The sequence below is a fragment of the Acanthaster planci genome, linkage group LG10 (assembly GCF_054643075.1).
Source record: "Acanthaster planci isolate LZ-2023a linkage group LG10, COTS_SCS, whole genome shotgun sequence".
NCBI classification, from domain to species: Eukaryota; Metazoa; Echinodermata; class Asteroidea; order Valvatida; family Acanthasteridae; genus Acanthaster; species Acanthaster planci.
This window is the reverse complement of record NC_141786.1, coordinates 17,551,597-17,569,486: the sequence shown is the minus strand read 5'-3', so window position 1 is coordinate 17,569,486 and position 17,890 is coordinate 17,551,597. Positions and strand designations below refer to the sequence as shown.

The following is a 17,890-nucleotide window of genomic DNA, read 5'->3' as shown; positions in this document are numbered from 1 at the left end:
AGCAACACATACATATTCCGTGTCATTTTCCATTCTAAACGACAATGTTGGAAATGGTAGTTAATTACATCCTTAATTCGACGGCTGGTGGTATAGAAACATTAAAACATCAAATCGTGATTATTTGATGGAATTTTTCAGGTTCCCCAGAAAATATTTGGTTTGCAATCTTTTGTGAAAGTTATGAACTGGGGGCAAAGTACGCACAGAAAATAACGGAAAAGCATTCAGCAACGGCCTGATTTTGTTCTTTTTTGTGATACGTACAAAGTGAACTAGATTCATGTGTGGACCTGTGTGTTAAAGTGCCAAAATAACTTATTTTACAAAGGCTGAGGATATCAATTATGTGAGAAAAACTACGGACAGTATAGTTTTCCAACAGAGGATGCAGTGCTGTCATTCATTCATTGTCCGCGTCATCTCCGACAGGATCCTGGACAAAAGAAGAGAGAAAAATCACAATAAATATCTTCTCTTGCATACAACAGACATTGATAGATTCCACTGACAACTGTTTTTAATCAATTGTTTATGAAACGGTCAGCATAATGTCTATTAGTATTTTTGCATGTCATTTCAACCCTTTCTGATAAATTCTCACAAGTATTCAGGTTTGCAGATTCATAACTTCAGTAGGATGAGTAAATATCTGAACAAGTTGCTATTTTATACTCCAATATTTTACGCTACAACGCAGTCCCGTAATTACAGTAGAATATACTGATCCATACCTTCTGTGCACGAAGCATTTGAAGAAGTCGAGGGGACCGAGGAGGCTGGAGTTGTGTCGTGGGACAGAGTCACTGCATCCATGTAAATTTGAAAAGGTGACAAAGGTAGTGAAGAAATGTGAGTGACTTTTTATATATTTAGATAAACTTCACTTAACTCTGAGCGATTTGCCCGTAATACCTATCGGGACACTAAAATTTAGCAACGGCACTTGAACACAGACCACAGGTTATAGCAAAAGAAACAATACATGTAATAGGGAGGAAAATTAAAGGCTCTACCTTGGTTGAGCAAATCGATGTCTACATCTGGGGGATTTGGTAGGGGCTTCGGGGTTGGTTGCTTCTTCAATGGTGCCATTTTGGTAGTGTTGTATAAGAAAGAAACAATGTTGACAACAGGTACTAACTTTTGAGAAAGGAACTTTTATTCTAAACTATTTTCAGCTTGTACAAGAGAGAGTGGGAGTACTGCGCATAGAGATGTTGCTTGGAGAGTGGTTGTGATGAGACTGGCTAAAAATGACCAAGTGGTGAAAATAAGGTTGGGAACACAGGCCGGAAGAACAAGGGTAAATCTAACTAAAATCTAATTATAAAGTAATAAATCCTTGACCAGAAGTCTGCCAGAGGAATGTGGTAAGAAGGCCAAACCAATAAAAGTGGGTCCTTGTGTAGGAGTGCTCTTAAATCAATTAGGAGGCTTGACATTACAGGGTCAAAAGTTAAAGGCTCCTAATCTACTGCTGGGAAAAATGTACATGGAGTCTACTGTAGATGCAAGTGTTCTTATTTTTACAAGGGGGAACAACGCTACACCATATCTGAAAATATTACAAAGGCGATCAACATTAGGCATAAAAGACAATTTTCCAATATATATGCAGCGTGCTTGACGTGTTGACTTCATAAGACAGTCATTGCTCTCAAACAAGGTTGATGTGTTCAGGAATTTTTCTTACCATCTTTGCTGTCACTTTACTACGTATGGCTTTGACTGTAGCCTGCAGAAAGGGGAAATAAATGAAAACGTAGCTGCTTGGAATGGCCTTCACAAAAGGCGACATAATTTCTATGTTGAAGATTATAGAATCGAGAGATGGGTTTTCTCTGTATGATGACATTGTCCAGGTTAACTCTGCACGGCATATCCATGTTTCCATGGAAATAATCGAGCATCTCAGACAATTATTGAAGGTTTCTTTGCTCCTAGAAGACAAACTGCCACTGTGAAAGCTGAGATGAATGCAGAGTTAGCTATTCATCATTCTAAGCACAGAGGCAGTGTTGCGTCTTGTTTCAAACTTATGTACTGATTGGATGGTTGAGTATTGACAGGACACGCTAGAACAATTTCTTTTCGCAAGTAAAAATATGCTAAGCTTGTAAAACAACGCAGGATAATAAAAGCATGCGTAGAAATGGAAAAATATGCCAAGGGATACGACCCGACATGCATCGGTGAATTCAAACAATACTACTTATTAATTCCCCACTTAACTGGTCGTGTTCATGCACGGTGGTATTGTTTGATAAAAAATAAACAAATAGGAGTGAGTTTCGGCTCGGTAATTTAAAACCCGCGCTTTCTTTAATAGAAACCCTTAGGCCAATTTCGTGGGATGGACTGTGTACAAACACAAGGATAACAAAAGAAAAATGATGAAATTGAAATTTCATTAAATACATTTCGACGGAACGTTGATTATCAGTACCCATGCAACAATTGAATTACAAGCTAAGATGTACGAAACGTTGAAAAGAGAGCATACATGAATATTGCTGTCATTGTTCAATGATTTTGTCATTTAGCAGTTCAAGCATGGTCATCAAAAGAACGGACTTTTAAGACCAATACAAAACAGGGATGTTAGCGCTAGTGCAACTATTGCTGGATAGTTTTTGCATGTCATTTATATGAAATGTCACAACTGTACCTCCAAGTCTGAAAATTTCCTGTTTCGTGTGTCACAAATGATTTAACAATGTTGACCATGACAGAATCAGCTGAACAGTATGTTAAACAAGTAGTTAACTTAAAGAAATCTTTCATTGCCGTATCAATTTTAATTCATTAACTCTGTTTAATTTTTAATTTAGTTTGTAAATGTAAATTCTATTAAGCACCTAATGTTTAAGGTGTTCACTTTTGCTGTTCTATATTGATGTAACAGTTACCGATAATTTTCAGTATTTGGCAAAGGTAAACTTTAAGTTATTAAGTTAAGTTATTAATTATTTTCATGTGTAGAAATGAATGTAACGTTAGAAATAATTGCCAAAAAAAGGGTACTTAGGCCTATACAGGTTCAATCGAATTGTCGCCTCATATTAGGCATGCGCCCCCTACTGAATAGAATGAAAATTACCTACCAAACTCGCATTCCTTTTTTTCCACGGGCAACCAGCCCCGTCTGACACGGTCAATCCAGCGAGGCAATTCGCATCCCTTTCTCAGCCCACTCGCATCCCCTTTTTTCACCGGCAACCAGCCCCGTCTGACACGGTCAATTCAGCGAGGCAATTCGCATCCCTTTCTCAGCCCACTCGCATCCTCTTTTTTCATGGCAACCAGCCCAGTCTGACACGGTCAATTCAGCGAGGCAATTCGCATCCCTTTCTCAGCCCACTCGCATGCCCTTTTTTCACAGGCAACCAGCCCCGTTTGACACGGTCAATCCGGCGAGGCAATTCGCATCCCTTTCTCAGCCCACTCGCATGCCCTTTTTTCACAGGCAACCAACCCCGTCTGACACGGTCAATCCAGCGAGGCAATTCGCATCCCTTTCTCAGCCCACTCGCATCCCCTTTTTTAAAGGGCAACCAGCCCCGTCTAACATCGTCAATCCAGCGAGGCAATTCGCATCCCTACACAGCCCACTCGCATCCCCTTTTTTAAAGGGCAACCAGCCCCGTCTGACACGGCCAATCGAGCGAGGCAATTCGCATCCCTTTCTCAGCCCACTCGCATGCCCTTTTTTCATGGCAACCAGCCCAGTCTGACACGGTCAATCCAGCGAGGCAATTTGCATCCCTTTCTCATCCCACTCGCATCCCCTTTTTTCATGGCAACCAGCCCCGTCTGACACGGTCAATTCAGCGAGGCAATTCGCATCCCTTTCTCAGCCCACTCGCACCCCCTTTTTTAAAGGGCAACCAGCCCCGTCTGACACGGTCAATCCAGCGAGGCAATTCGCATCCCTTTCTCAGCCCACTCGCATCCCCTTTTTTAAAGGGCAACCAGCCCCGTCTGACACGGTTAATCCGGCGAGGCAATTCTCATCCCTTTCTCAGCCCAGTCGCATCCCCTTTTTCACCGGGAACCAGCCCCGTCTGACACGGTCAATCCGGCGAGGCAATTCTCATCCCTTTCTCAGCCTACTTGCATCCACTCGCGTCCCCTTTTTTCACCGGCAACCAGCCCAGTCTGACACGGTCAATCCAGCGAGGCAATCCGCATCCCTTTCTCAGCCCACTCGCATCCCCTTTTTTCACCGCCAACCAGTTCTGTCTGACACGGTCAAACCGGCGAGGCAATTTCTTTCTAAGCCCACTCGCATCCCCTTTTTCATCGGCAACCAAACTTCAACACAATTAATCGGAAAATGTGACTTTAAAACTGCCCACAATTAAAGGAAGCCTTAATTTCTTGAAATTGGGGACTCTGTAAATAATTCGGAACATTGTTTTGCAAGAAAAATCCCATATAGATTCCATAAATAAGGTCTTTGGAATGAATAGAAACTGAATATCAGGAGTTGTACAATAGGGAAAACCATGTGATGAATGAGAGCTTGAGATGTCAAAATGTAACAAATTTGACTGCCAGTTTCAGTCCTAGTCTTTTGTAATTACAGTCTCCAATCGTCATTGCAAGATCCTAATGGAATGATGTTCTTGTAGCTCTGTGAATAAAATAAGTCCTTGTTAATTCAGAACACTTTTACATTAAAGCTTATTTGATAAAATTTTGGACCCTTCATTGAAACCTTTGACTATACAAATACATAGTTGGGGGACGAATAACTGAGGCCCAGACAGCTTTATAGAATTTATGTCCCCAGCGGATTTCAAATATTTGGGTATGGCAGAAACAGACCCTTTAGACGGCCTTTTGCGGCTTTTAGATAATTGATACAAGAAAAATTTCACTTATATTCCAATCCACGAGACATGTGGGTTTGATTCTCTTTTTCCATGCAATGTACCGGTAGGCCTAGATAGACGGTTGTTTAAAAAGTCTGTTTTCTGGCGAATTTTTCTTTCTTTCTTAATTTAAATTAATTTCTTTCTTTGAATAGTAATTTTTGATAATAATTTATCACATGTACAACACACCAACACAAGAAACGTGTTTTGCAATTAATGAACAAAATTAATGCCTGGCACGATTGTATCATCGACCAGTCATCCAAGGCTAATTAGTGAATCCGTTCTTGTATCAGTATGATTATTGATGTTTGCTGTTAAACGGCTGCCAAAGAGAAAAGGGAAAGCAGTTTATACAGGAAAAGTGACCATGTCTTGAAAAGAGTATATATTATAAATCAATGCCACACCATGTACTATGGGGGCAATGTTCATGATAAACATTGTACATAAAATCGTCAAACTCAGAATAGCATATTAAAATCATTGTACAAATCAACTTTTTTGCTCATCACAAAAAGTTGTGGGATGATTCCACAGCTCATCATCCCACCACCAAAGGTGGGGAGATATATACATGTAACCTACCCCCTCAGGATTTGTGTAAATGAGAAAAATAAATTATTGGCAACAGTACTTTCCATCATTACTTCAGTCTAAGGCCCGCCCCCAGGAAACGCTGTGTCAATACTATGGAGGTGACTTTACAACATTCTGTGTTGACCGGTCACTGCTGCTATACCCATTTCACTTCGTTAACCAATCAACTGTGGCGATTACCTGACCGCAAATAACGTGGGCTGCTGCCCAAGGCAGCCTGCAACCCAACCCCCAGCTCTCGTTTTTTATGACAAAAACCGGAAAAGCCAGTATAAAGAGTAAGTTAGGACAGGATTAAGGTACCAACTTTTACGACAGTGTGCTGGTAATGCGGGGGTTGAAGGTAGATACGTGGTGAAGTTGCAATTTGAACCTTGTCCTAGTATACGTGCCAGAGGCCATGTATTCTTGCTCAATGCCTGCGGTGTCACTAAAATTAAACTTTGGCCTACAGGGAATCAAATAATAGAGTGTTGTGTTGCTATAGGTTGCATTGCCATGACAGCAATTATCATACACCACAAAGTGTGCGCCGTTGCACATGAATCAGCCACTCGTGTTATGACTTATTAATCAAGATAATAAAAGAAGCAAACGCAGCTCCAAACCGATTCTAGTCGTCACCGACACCATGAACTGACACCCAGCTGCAAGTGGGTGTCAGTTCGTGAAAACTGAGCTATCAACAATTTTGGTTTTACGAACCAACAGACCATCGGACACTGAAGCGAAATAGACCGATTTTTGTTTTCACGAACTGACACCCATGATGGTTACAGCAACACAATACATCCATGTGCTTGCTGGCTTACCCAAAATGGAGTGAAAATTATATCCTGGATCGTCTTGACAACGAAGCATGTTCCTACGCTTCGTTGACGCTAGGCCACTATTATACGGCATTCACTGGGAGCCCCTGTGTGAATAAGAATGATTGGCAATATACAAAAATTAAGGGGATTCAAAACGTGCGTGGCGGATATTCTGATCGACTTACACAACATATCGTCACAGTTTTTACGAAGAGACAAATTTCTCATCGGAGAGTAAAACATAGGTTTTAAGGAAATTGCATTTGTAAATTGTTTTTGAAACTTTTCATTTCCAAGTAGTTAGCATGCCTTTGACTTCACCAATGCTACTCCACGAAAGAGGAGATCTTACGACACAAAACTACAAATAATATTGATAAAAGTTAATTAAAATTGTTTATTTTGTAAACAAAGTTGGTCTGATCGTGAAATGTTAAATTTTGTGTGGCCTTTGGTCTCTTCGTGAAAATGGCACACATGTAGACACTTTTTCCATAGGGAGTGCCATAAGCAGGTGCAATATTGCTGCGTTTGTATAAATTTCTGGAGTCAATTTTTTCTCTTCGTGAAAACTCCAAAATGAGTCTTGCCCATGGTTTCGCTCTATTTTGCCAAAGTTATATCTATAGAAGACAAATTTGTCTTTTCGTGAATTAACAAAAATGCAATTTAGTTCAATTTTCTACACAGAGATCATCGTGATTTGGGTGATTTCAGCAGATATGGTAAGAACTGATTACATCAAGTTGTAGGCATTGCATAGCGTAATTGATATTGCAAGAAAAAAGAAACTTGAAACAAATCATGATTTGGGGCCAATTTGAAAACGGTCATGATATGACGAAATATCTACAATCTGTTCCTTCCAATCTTTGAAAGACTGCAGTCAATCACCATGCTTCATTTATTGACAAAAGTTAAATAAAACTGACCAGTTCAAAGATTTCTTCCCTTTAAACACCAAGGAAAGGGCCCAAAACAGCTAAAATCTGCGAATTCAATCAATGTCCTCTCTGGCAAAAAAACATATTTTACAAGGGCCCACATCAAACACCTTGCAATGATGCCCCTGCAACTAGGCTCTCAATAGCTGGATGGCATCGGTCTATCCATCGACGACTAACGTCACTGGGGAGATGTTTCTATTTATATTTTGCGTTGCCACGCTTGAGTTTGTAGGCCCACCTTATTCAATGATACCTGTAAACATGATTGACTTCATTTTGTGCAAATGAAGTCTTCAAAACAAGAAGGCTCAACAGAACATTGGCAAGTTGCTAAGGAATTCCGTATGGTTCACGAGGGTCCGGTCAAGTAACCGCTGCGCATGGTCGAAGTATTTAATTTCCACAGGTTTAATGGGAGTGAAACATATGTGACCGGTAATTCACGGCACGTGATTGGCAGTTGTCCAATTACATTGTTCAGGATTCGGGAGAATAGCACCTTTCACTCCCCTCCGCCCACAAGTTAAAAATGGAAAAGAAAAGTCGCGGTATTAAAAAACAAGTTGGACTTTGATGACATCAGAGTAAAATACAAAAGAGTTTTCTACTATTGCCGCAAGGCAGTTAAAAATATCTATGCAAACAGTTTGTAGACATTGATCTGTTGTGCTGATGGTTCGTGACCAGTACCAGGAAACATGAGTTCAATAGACCGTATTTGCGGCTCCCCCCAATTTCAGTCGTATTTCCCAACGCAGTATATTTATTTGAAAACGTTAAATTCAAAGAACCTGACTACATTTCATTCCAACCCCCAAATCACCTGGTACCACCTCATCACGGGTATTAAAGTGCGTTCAGGAACATGACTGAAATTTGTTTTTTTTCCTGGTGACAGTTGGCACACGACGTTTTCACAAAGTTGACGCAAGACGGAACCACTCAATCTGCAAACATACATATACTGTCCATCCGTCGTCGACTGATGCCCGACCTCCAAACACACAACTGATTCACGTTTGGACCACTTTTAAATCAAACGGGTACGTTTTTTTCCAGATACATTTAGGTGTCTTCTTAGGTATTTGTGATTTATTCAGTACTTATGAAAACTTTGATAGTCTTTGCAGTGTACAATTATGTAGCAGAGTGAACCTTGTTCATGGTCCGGTAGATCCTGTACACGCTGTAACCACTTTGTTGTATGTGGACGTGACTTAAGTCGCCCTTTCTTTTTTTTTCTTTTTTTACGTAATCGTGATTCTTGCCCCATCCAAAGATTCAGTCTTGTAGGGGAAGTCATCGGCTGGTAACGCGCGTTGATCTTCCAATGATGGATTAAATACGTTATCGTTTCAAATAACGAAAAACAAAACAAAAGGAAAACAACAGCGCCAGCGCCAGTCAATTATTATAGGAATTGTTTAAAGCAGTAGGAGACGCGTTAACATTGACAGAAATCCAAAGTCATCTCCACGGCTTTAGTGCGTTTGTTGCAGATTGGCCCACCTTGTGCAAACTTGTATTACTTACACCAGAACTTGTACTTACACCAGAATTCGTACAGCCATTTTGTGGGCTTGTTGGATTGGAACGTTCCGTAGGAAAAATATCAAACAAACAATTGCTGTGGGTCATGTGATAACAATGGAACTTACCAAACCCGCAATTCATTTTGTGAACGGTAGGCAGCCTGCAATGCAAGCCACATTCAGCGTTCCAAAGTCCTAGAATTGTGGAATTTATGGTAATAACTCTATTATACACCATGAATACCGAAACTTCTTTTTGTCTGTGGTAATACAATGTTTACCCTCAACCTACGCGATTATGAAGTGTTGTTATCCAGGGTGAGTGGAATTGGTCACACAGAGTGCTTTGCTTTCACAATACCAGACATTTCCTATTAACATGCCTGAGGCTAATGTTGGCTGAGCATAACTAGTTGGGGAGGAACATTCAGAGTGTTCTGTTTTCACGAGTTAAGACCAGTCCTGTAAAATATTCTATTTCAAAAATGCATGTAAAAATGAAATAATATGTCAGCGTTTAGAAATGCGTTGATTTCATTTTCAGTGCTTTCCCGTTGCTTATTGGATGTATTTCCAGTTATTTACATTTCTGTTGCTCAGTGCTATGCGTGGAATTGTAAACGTGCCTTCAGAATTGGCCTAAGGTGTCATTATTCATTCATCTCACATAGTGTGTTAAAAAGGTTTGTTCTTTCTTTTCAAAACTACGCAGTAAATGACACTTAACTTTGAGCAGTAAGTAGAGGTAGACGTTATGGGTCCTGTGATACAGAAAAATGGCTCCATACCACCGAACGCGTCGCGGCAGATGTCAACCCAAAAGTGAAACCACCTTTGTTGGAAAGACATTTGTGGACTTTTTTTTGGGGGGGGGTTGCATAATAATGCTTAGAAGACAGTAGTTAAGAAAAAACTTTGGAAAAAAGTTTGGAATATTTTTGCAGACATGATTTGGAGATTTTCAATCTTTTTTTCACTCTCTTGATCTTCTACTTATAATTCATAGTGCCCATTATTTTGTTTTTCTCTGATGAATTCCGAAGCTCATTGCGTTGTGTTGCGCTATATTCCATTTGACTTCGCCATTATGCACATACGGTAAAGTTTCTTTTTATTGATACGGAACCCTTCTGTATATATCACTGTGCGAAAGGTGTAGTTTCCGGGAATTTCATACCCACGGACACGGGTGCAGTGTTTGCAACCAGTCGTTTCCGCTGCCAGTTTACCAACACAGAAATGGGCTCCGGAAACGTGGAGACCAGTTTCCAGAGTTTCAGGCTAGAATTTACGTGACAAGGAAACTATACACGAGGAAACTGGCTAGTGATTCGTTGGAAACTGACCGATAAAGCGTTTGTGTAATCATGGCATGATAAAAGATAAACATCGCAGCGACAGCTTTTGTTTAATTAACACATTTACCTCCCATTTTATGACCCAACATTTGTCACATTAATTTAACTTCAAATTCCAACTCTGATCACGTATTCTTCAAAATCACAATACAGAATGAGTGCCCATTGAAAATAACTTGAACACCTTTTACTAAACATTTTTATCTCTGTCCTATCTGCGGTTATTCAGTCCATTCTCCATGTCCCTTGTTACCGTTAATTGTAAATCCAAACGAATGAAGAGTCTCGCCTTACCGTACACTGCCAACAGTTTGAGTTGATTTTTGAAATTTCGTTTTCTTTTTTTATGGAGGTCAATCTTTGTTTGCCAGCTAGTTGGCTACCCTTTTTGGCTTCTTTTTGAAGCAACCTATTCTTTCATCAACCGATCTGTTCCGTTCAAATATTTGATAACTGTTTTTGTTCAATAACGTATTAATGTTTTTGCCTTTCTTTATTTGTTTTAATTCCATGCCTCGCTAAAGGTTTATATTTTAATGATAGATGGATGGATGGATGGATGGATGGATGAATGGATGGATGGATGGATGGATGGAATTAATTTTGTGCTGAAGTCTGCTGTAGACCTTTTATGACGGCGGGCACGTAACGATGCAATGTATTAAAAAAATGAGCAGACATTAATTTTGACCGTTTTTCTGCGAAATTTGAAATTAGCTATTTTCAACATAACGGCCACTCTTTTCTGTGAGGTACTCTTTTAATAGTTTCCCTGATGCCAAATTAGTTTGGAAAATTGACTTAACGAAAGTAGCATAACTCACTCAAAATAAGCATAAAATATAATGTGCACACTAAGAAGACCTCTTCCATCAAGTGAGTTGAAAATAAAATGTATCTCCGAAAGTATGAAGTGAGATTATTGTAGTAAAATGCCAAACCAACTTCCTAACCAAGGGAAAAGTTTTTATAACGGACTCATTGAAGCCGTTTTTCTGTCCAAATAAAAGGTCTGAAAAATGGGGTGTTCAAGTGGCAGTTTTGAATGTACTACGTCGCCGACACAACGAACTGACACTTAGTCGTGCGCGAAGTGATCTCATTTGAGCGCATTCTACAAAACCGAGTCATTTTCATTTATATGAACTGATAAACATCTTAATTCCACTCGTTAAAATACATATTAACAACCCTTTAATTAGACGCCAACGTGGTATTGGCATTTCACATAGAATATTAAAGGTTACTCGACAACTACGTATCTCCCTGTGAAGGAGTGACGCCAGATCAGTGATACTTGGTATACATTTGTCTCATCTCTCGTGTTGATCATCTGACTTGTTTGTTTTCAGTTCACATTGTATTTTGAAGTTGAAATCAGGAAACAGTAAATGCCAGACAGGATTCGTGTTACAACCAATGTCCCCAAATAATTTCACTTCAACGGTAGTTTCAATGCAACAGCTGTCTTTTCTCTCTGACTCCCTCTATAGTGTCAGCATGTCTACTGTTACGTCAACAGGATGACAACCAAACTTATCGTACATTAAAATATACCAGTTCACTAATTAATTCTAATTTATGTGTGTAAGAGGGTAACAAATTCCAACATCATTTTCTCTTGGCTTCTGCACTTCAGAGCTGTGACGTAGGCTGTTTCGGGTTTTCCAAAGACAACAGTAGAAAAAAAGTGCACAAGCGGAGAAAACTAGAAACTGACGTTGAAACTTGTTCTTCCATAAAACTTGTTCTTCCATAAAACTTGTTCTTCCATAAAACTTGTTCTTCCATAAAACTTGTTCTTCCATAAAACTTGTTCTTCCATAAAACTTGTTCTTCCATAAAACTTGTTCTTCCATAAAACTTGTTCTTCCATACGTTCTAAATGGGCTGCTCAGGCTTATTACCTTCAATTTCCATATATGCGTATGAGTACTTAAATTAGAATTACGTGTATCAGTGAACTGATCTGGAGAAGCTCCACTGAAGGTTGCATACGATTCCACTCGCCAACATAGCCCAGGTTTTTCCCAAATGGGTCCCATATAGGTTTACTACCTGTAACGGATAGTACAGTTTTCCCGATATATGCAATGAATATCGGGGGAACTGTATGTATCCGCTGAAGTTGATTTTTACGTCTGTGAAAGTGCAACGCATGAACGCATCAAGTACGCAATTCGCCTAAAAACGTACTCTGCAATTTTCCCAAGTCCGTATGGAACGCATGATTGTTTGAGAGTTGTCCTTGTAGAATATCACGACACAACCAATGCATGTAATTTACCTGTTGTTGTTTATAAATTGTGCCCAGCTTGGAAAATTGCACGTTTTGTGCTGCTGTGGGAGTAATTATCACAAGGCGGGCAGCACATATCCAGTGAAGAGTTCTACATGTTCTCGTTTCTACGTGTATAGGTTGTATATGTGTATTAATTTTTACTGCATGTACCAAATACGTGTTTCGTGATGGTTTAAAAGTTGTAGTTACTGTTTTGGGTCTGTGCATTTCACCGTTGGTTTTTTCATGTATTTGACGTTGTCATGGTAATGACGCCTACCAGCGATTGGTAGATGAAAAGACTCGCTCGTCCGTGAAGTTGTAATTACTTTGCGTAGGAACGAAATATAAATGTTCCATTGATGGCACAAAGCCAACTTGTCACAGCGCCTTTCATACGGGTACAAAAGGCAGTGTGATTACGCGTCCGATTATTCATAGAAAAACACCACCATCCACCCACCCAACCTTAACGGTCCTCTCTCGTAGCTCTCGTTGGAATCATTGGTCTTGGAACTGGACCATTAAACGTACTGAGGAGCCATTTAACGCGCACATTTGTCATGCGAGTGCACAATTGAAGCGTTGTACCGCCGTGAAGTAATGGCTCATTTCTAACCCGGGTCATAGTCGTTTCATATCATGCCAGTTGGTGACTTGAAAAAAGCCTAAGTGCACATTAGCTGCAGTTTCAAATATGGTGTGTGGCACAAGAGATGTAAATGACAGAAGCATATCATTTGAATACAGTGTACATGAGTGCCCTAATTTGAGGTATCGGTATGACGGACAATATAATTTTTTTTGATTGGGGTAGCATTTTATATGTTTACTCCAAATTTGCCCACTTCAAATAGCGCCCTCATTTGGTATCTGTCACGCTCCAATCAGGCTTGTGTTCACAGCCCGTGATAGCTCACAGTTTGTTTTCCCTGCAAGAAATATACAAGTTTCAAATAGCTGCCGCATCCGTTCCAAGTTGTACATAACCTTGGTTTTGTTCGTCGCTTCCCTCATTCTGTAAGATAATTAGGTTAATTTCCTGTCACCAAGACCTTGTAATTATGCAGAGTAGGGTTTTAAACTTTCGAATTGTTGTAGAGAGAGTTGCCATAAATTAAAGAATAAGTTCATTTAAAATTCATATTTTGGTTCATCTGCAGCTTTTACCACCTTTGAGAATTCCAGACTGGTATAAATAAAAAATGAAGATGTACTAGTCTGGAACCAGGAGCTAGCAAATGAGGCAAAATACTGGCGGTGCTGTATTCTGTGTCCTTAAACTGTTTTGGGCCTTTTTGCCTTTTAAAAGTTTTAAGTGCAAATTAATAAATAAAATAAATGCGTTCGCTGTTACTCTACCAGGAAGTAGAACCTTTCGTAATAAACACAGCATACCGATACTGTCAACTTTAATACTGGTTTGGGTTTCACGATGTGATCAACTCGTTTCATATTTTGCATTCGACAGAGGAAATTTCCACTGTGCCAGTTCAATATGTAGCTCTCTGTTTAATGTAACATCCATTTAGGCAACTAAATGAAGGACGCCATTATGCGAGTTAAAAAAAAGCTGACAGTTTGCGTTGACTTCCAAAAATAGTTGGCCAGTTGTTTAAAAGTGGCTGGCGACTTTCAACTCGTCTTCACAGATTGGAACACAAAAAGTGTGGTACCACATAAGGTGTTAGCAGGTTAAAAGTTTCTTCAAGGTATATTCCAATACTCTACATCACTCCAAAGTTGGTGTTCACTGTTTCTACAAGGTAAGTTTTTTTTATATACCAGTCTGAATCAGGTAGAAAATGCTTATATTTTTCGCAGCTGTTTCCGGTAAAAAAGTGGATTGGACAGGGACTTTTTTGTGAGGCAAGAACATATCAGCAGAGTTGTTTTTTCTGTGAAAAATGGTTGAGTCTATTAGTATACATACTTGTCTCTGACTGCTTCATATTGTTAATATGTATATACATGTATACAGAAAACGGTTACTGTGTAAAGGGCTTTTTTTTCCTTTTCGAAGGGAATAAAATCGTGGCTGTTTTCACAAAGGAACGAGTTTGCGGAAAATTGTGAACTGTTTGAATTACTTTTCGTCATTTTTACGAAATCGAAAAGTGACTAAAGTCTTTCGACATCAGCAAAACGATCAAGATTGGCTCTGTCAAGTGAAAAAGCTTTAACCTTCATATCTATTGTAACTCTTCATTTGTAGGCCGGTCCATACTTGAGGCGAATGTAAAAATCAATTTGGGACAAGTTGAAATGTGTTCAGCTTTTGTGATTACCAGCACGGATCTGGCGTCACAAATTTGCGTTTGTGTTCGCTTTAACGCCAAGTATGAATCATCTAGGGCGTAAAGTCGGTTTTCACAGAGAGGCAAATATGTTACGCAGAAAAATTACATTCAGTTTTGAGCGTACAACTGTATTTCATAAAGTGAAACAAGTACTTTTGTGTTTAATTGCAATTGTACGGGCGTTGTGGATACCATTTATATGAGACGCGTTTAAACCAAGAAAAGTATTGTTGAAAATCAAATCTTGTGATTAGCCTTACATTCCAACTAAAATTTGTACGATTCAATTTTTTTTTCATGCCATGACAGTTTACTTCAACACCTATGCCAAATGTAGGCCACATTAATTACTTCGCATTTTACCATGCGAATAAAAAAATTAAATAAAATTGACTACTTTAAGTATAACTCTCTTATCGGGAATTAGTGATTAAAAAGACCAAAATTAAAATAACTTTGAGTCCAGTGTTTGGAAAATTGGGACTAGAATTATGGGGACATTTTCTCTTCCTCCAATATATTTTGGACACCAGAAAATTCACCGGATTGATGAGTGTTTGTCCCCACAACTACAGAACACGGAAGTTTGTGCATACACGTGTGTAACACTGCAACCCATCCTGCACAACTGAGACACCAAAAAGGTTTGCAATGAACCTCAACATGAAAGCAATTAATTTGTACTTTTCCTACAATGACTTTCTTCGACAACTTTTCGCAAACCAGGCTAAAGTAGGTCGTGTCAAATACTGAACTATAAATTTTTACTGTTTTTGGAAATTCACAGCTTTCGTGGTCCGTTATGCTGATACAGGACGTTGGCCTTGACTTTCTTTGCAGTAGTGCGTCGTCCACCATCCCATGTGTAATGTCTGTACACTGTATTCGAAACCAGGATATGCAGTGTATTTACCAACTTCTGCTTTTGAAACGTGTGCATATAGTTGCATTGCTCTCGTGCAGAATTATATCATGGAAATCTGAAATCTGGCAAGGCCCATCCCAGTAATATTTTTGCTTATTGGATTTTTTTAACATTCTGAAACAAGGCCATTCCTATAATTTTGTGCAACGGATCTTTAAACATTCTGAAATGGGGAAAATGATCAATAGATTCCTTATTTCACGAGTTTCTCCTTTTTCCCGCTATTATTGATACTATAAGCCTTACAGATTTGATTGTCTAAAAAATACCCAATGCGCATTTGAAAATGTGCAATTTGTGCTATAAAACGCTGTCTATGGCAACCAATGATGTGACCAATACTTGACTGGTCCGACCATCGTCGACTAGCGTGCGTTCAAGCAGTGGAACAATGGTTTCTGAACGAACTGACCCCAATCTGAGAGTGAATCATGGAAAGCGCCCTCAAGAAATTGGGTGAGAAGATAACAGCTGCCGAGACAAAGGGTTAAGCGCCCAAGCATACATTTTCCCATCTCAAAAGTGTCATAAATTTTATGTTCATTACACCACTAATTGTGACCCCAAAATGAAAAGAAATACACGGTAGGGCTGTGTCTTTTAATTTCTTCCTTGAATTGAGACAGTGTTTGCCCGTGGCCCATGCTACATCAAATACAATGTGCGATACCGCATGTACTGTGCGCTATGTACTTGTACATGTACTCTGTACATGTCAGGGTTCTGGCGATGACGTTGTGAAATCAGCCTGGGAGTGTAAACAGCCATAAGGGTTTTTTGTTGTTGGTGGTGGGTAAACACATGCAGAATCTTTTTGTTCATTTTGGGGCCATAGTTAATGTTTACTCCTTTAAATTAATGATGTTTTTGAAATGGTTACGTATTTCTATTTTGAAATACTTTATGCCAACTAGAACTAATTGTTTTCAATTTCTGCAACCCTCTAACATTACGTTTGTCGCCCAAACACACCAACGCTAGACTGCCTAGAAACTGCGGCCACAAATGGCACATGCATGCAAAATAAAGTATATAATGTGAAATTGTACAAACCTCATTGATGTCGTCTCTTGTCGTAGACGTTGCTGGACCAACAAAAAAACTAAATGCTACAAGTTTTTGGGCCATCAGATTTGTTCAAATGACCCTCACGGTTGAACCATTTATTGCAGATATCGGGTAAACTGTACATATCCCTTCCTTAAGGTGTTAATAACTTAACTAAGAGTGCTTTGCACATGATACAATTCCCACGGGACTCCTCGCTTCCTCGTTTTCACTGGCCTATGCTCGTACTTAATGTAGCTCAGTGGTATCCCGCTTCTCTTTTGTGTGGTCACAATGCCGCTCTTTTGCGAGGGGCGGATGAGTACTATACTAAAACCCAAACCGTCTTGTTTGGGTTGTGCAGGCCAGATTGAGCTGTACCAGCTATATGACAGACGACCGCACTACGTCTTAGAGTATGTTCACCGACTACCGCGCGCTACCCTCGTGGTTGGCTCAGGTGCATTCGATCAGTTTGTACGAATGAGTGCGGTCGGCAATCAGCCGAATAGTGGAGCTACGCAGCAAAACTACAATACATTAAAAACAATAGTCATAGCAATTAAAATAAAACTGCACACATACAAATAAGTTCCCACAGACTAACTTGTGCACATAATAGGCACCGTACAAGTGTCGGCCTTTGCCGAGGACTGGTGATGATCCCAATTTTTGAAACATGAATTGAACCAAGCACAACCAGCGCATTTTCATGCGAGCTGAGCCAGTCCTCTATAAAAACCACCCGAAAATAGTGGAAAACCACTCTTACCAAGTAAAGACCACCCCAAAAGAATGCAATAAAGGAGCCATACAAAGTAGTTTTGGTTTTCATGCTTTCTTACGGGGGCTTCGGTCTTGTTAGAGTAATTGTAATTCTTATTGAGAGGGGGCATACGAGAAACACTCTCTTTGAGGGAGAGATTTTCACTTTTTAGCTCCCCAAAATTAGAGTACTGAAGCGTGACGTCACTTCAAACCAGGCGGTGTAGTTCAAGCTAATACGTGGTTGCGTTTGTTCACGTGCTGGCCTTTTCTCTCATGCCTTGTACGCACAACTATAGTTACGTTTGACGGTTGTTTCTTTTTAAAGAGTACCGAAAAAGCAGTGCAGTAAATGAAGCTCTGCTCCCCGAGTGTTTCAGAAACAATACGTTTTACCACATTGTGACATTATCCTCAACCTATGCTATTGTCAAAACGTT

The 17,890-nt window shown here is 39.7% G+C and overlaps 1 protein-coding gene and 1 long non-coding RNA gene across 11 annotated transcripts in view; one reads left to right on the top strand and one right to left on the bottom strand.

Moving 5' to 3' along the window:
- Positions 1 to 242: 242 nt before the first annotated feature.
- On the bottom strand, positions 243 to 16,758 carry LOC110989198 (uncharacterized). Of its 5 annotated transcripts, none has more exons than XR_015426653.1 (6): positions 16,692 to 16,758; positions 6,296 to 6,399; positions 1,697 to 1,738; positions 1,017 to 1,080; positions 735 to 806; positions 243 to 436 (listed from the first exon to the last, which is right to left on the bottom strand). It is a non-coding gene; the product is annotated as an uncharacterized LOC110989198 (long non-coding RNA). The 5 variants fall into 5 exon arrangements; XR_002599572.2 differs by lacking the exon at positions 16,692 to 16,758 and adding an exon at positions 8,901 to 9,099; XR_002599573.2 differs by lacking the exon at positions 16,692 to 16,758 and adding an exon at positions 8,794 to 8,907.
- The window catches only part of LOC110989197 (uncharacterized), a 72,633-nt gene continuing 62,582 nt past the window's right edge, over positions 7,840 to 17,890 (top strand). For 2 of the 6 annotated variants that reach the window (XM_087142104.1, XM_087142103.1), the window contains exon 1: positions 7,843 to 8,285. The gene's annotated coding sequence lies outside the window, so the exon portion shown is untranslated. Of the gene's footprint in view, positions 8,286 to 17,890 lie in introns of all 6 variants that reach the window. The other 4 variants (XM_087142105.1, XM_087142098.1, XM_087142096.1 and 1 more) reach the window with 4 other exon arrangements.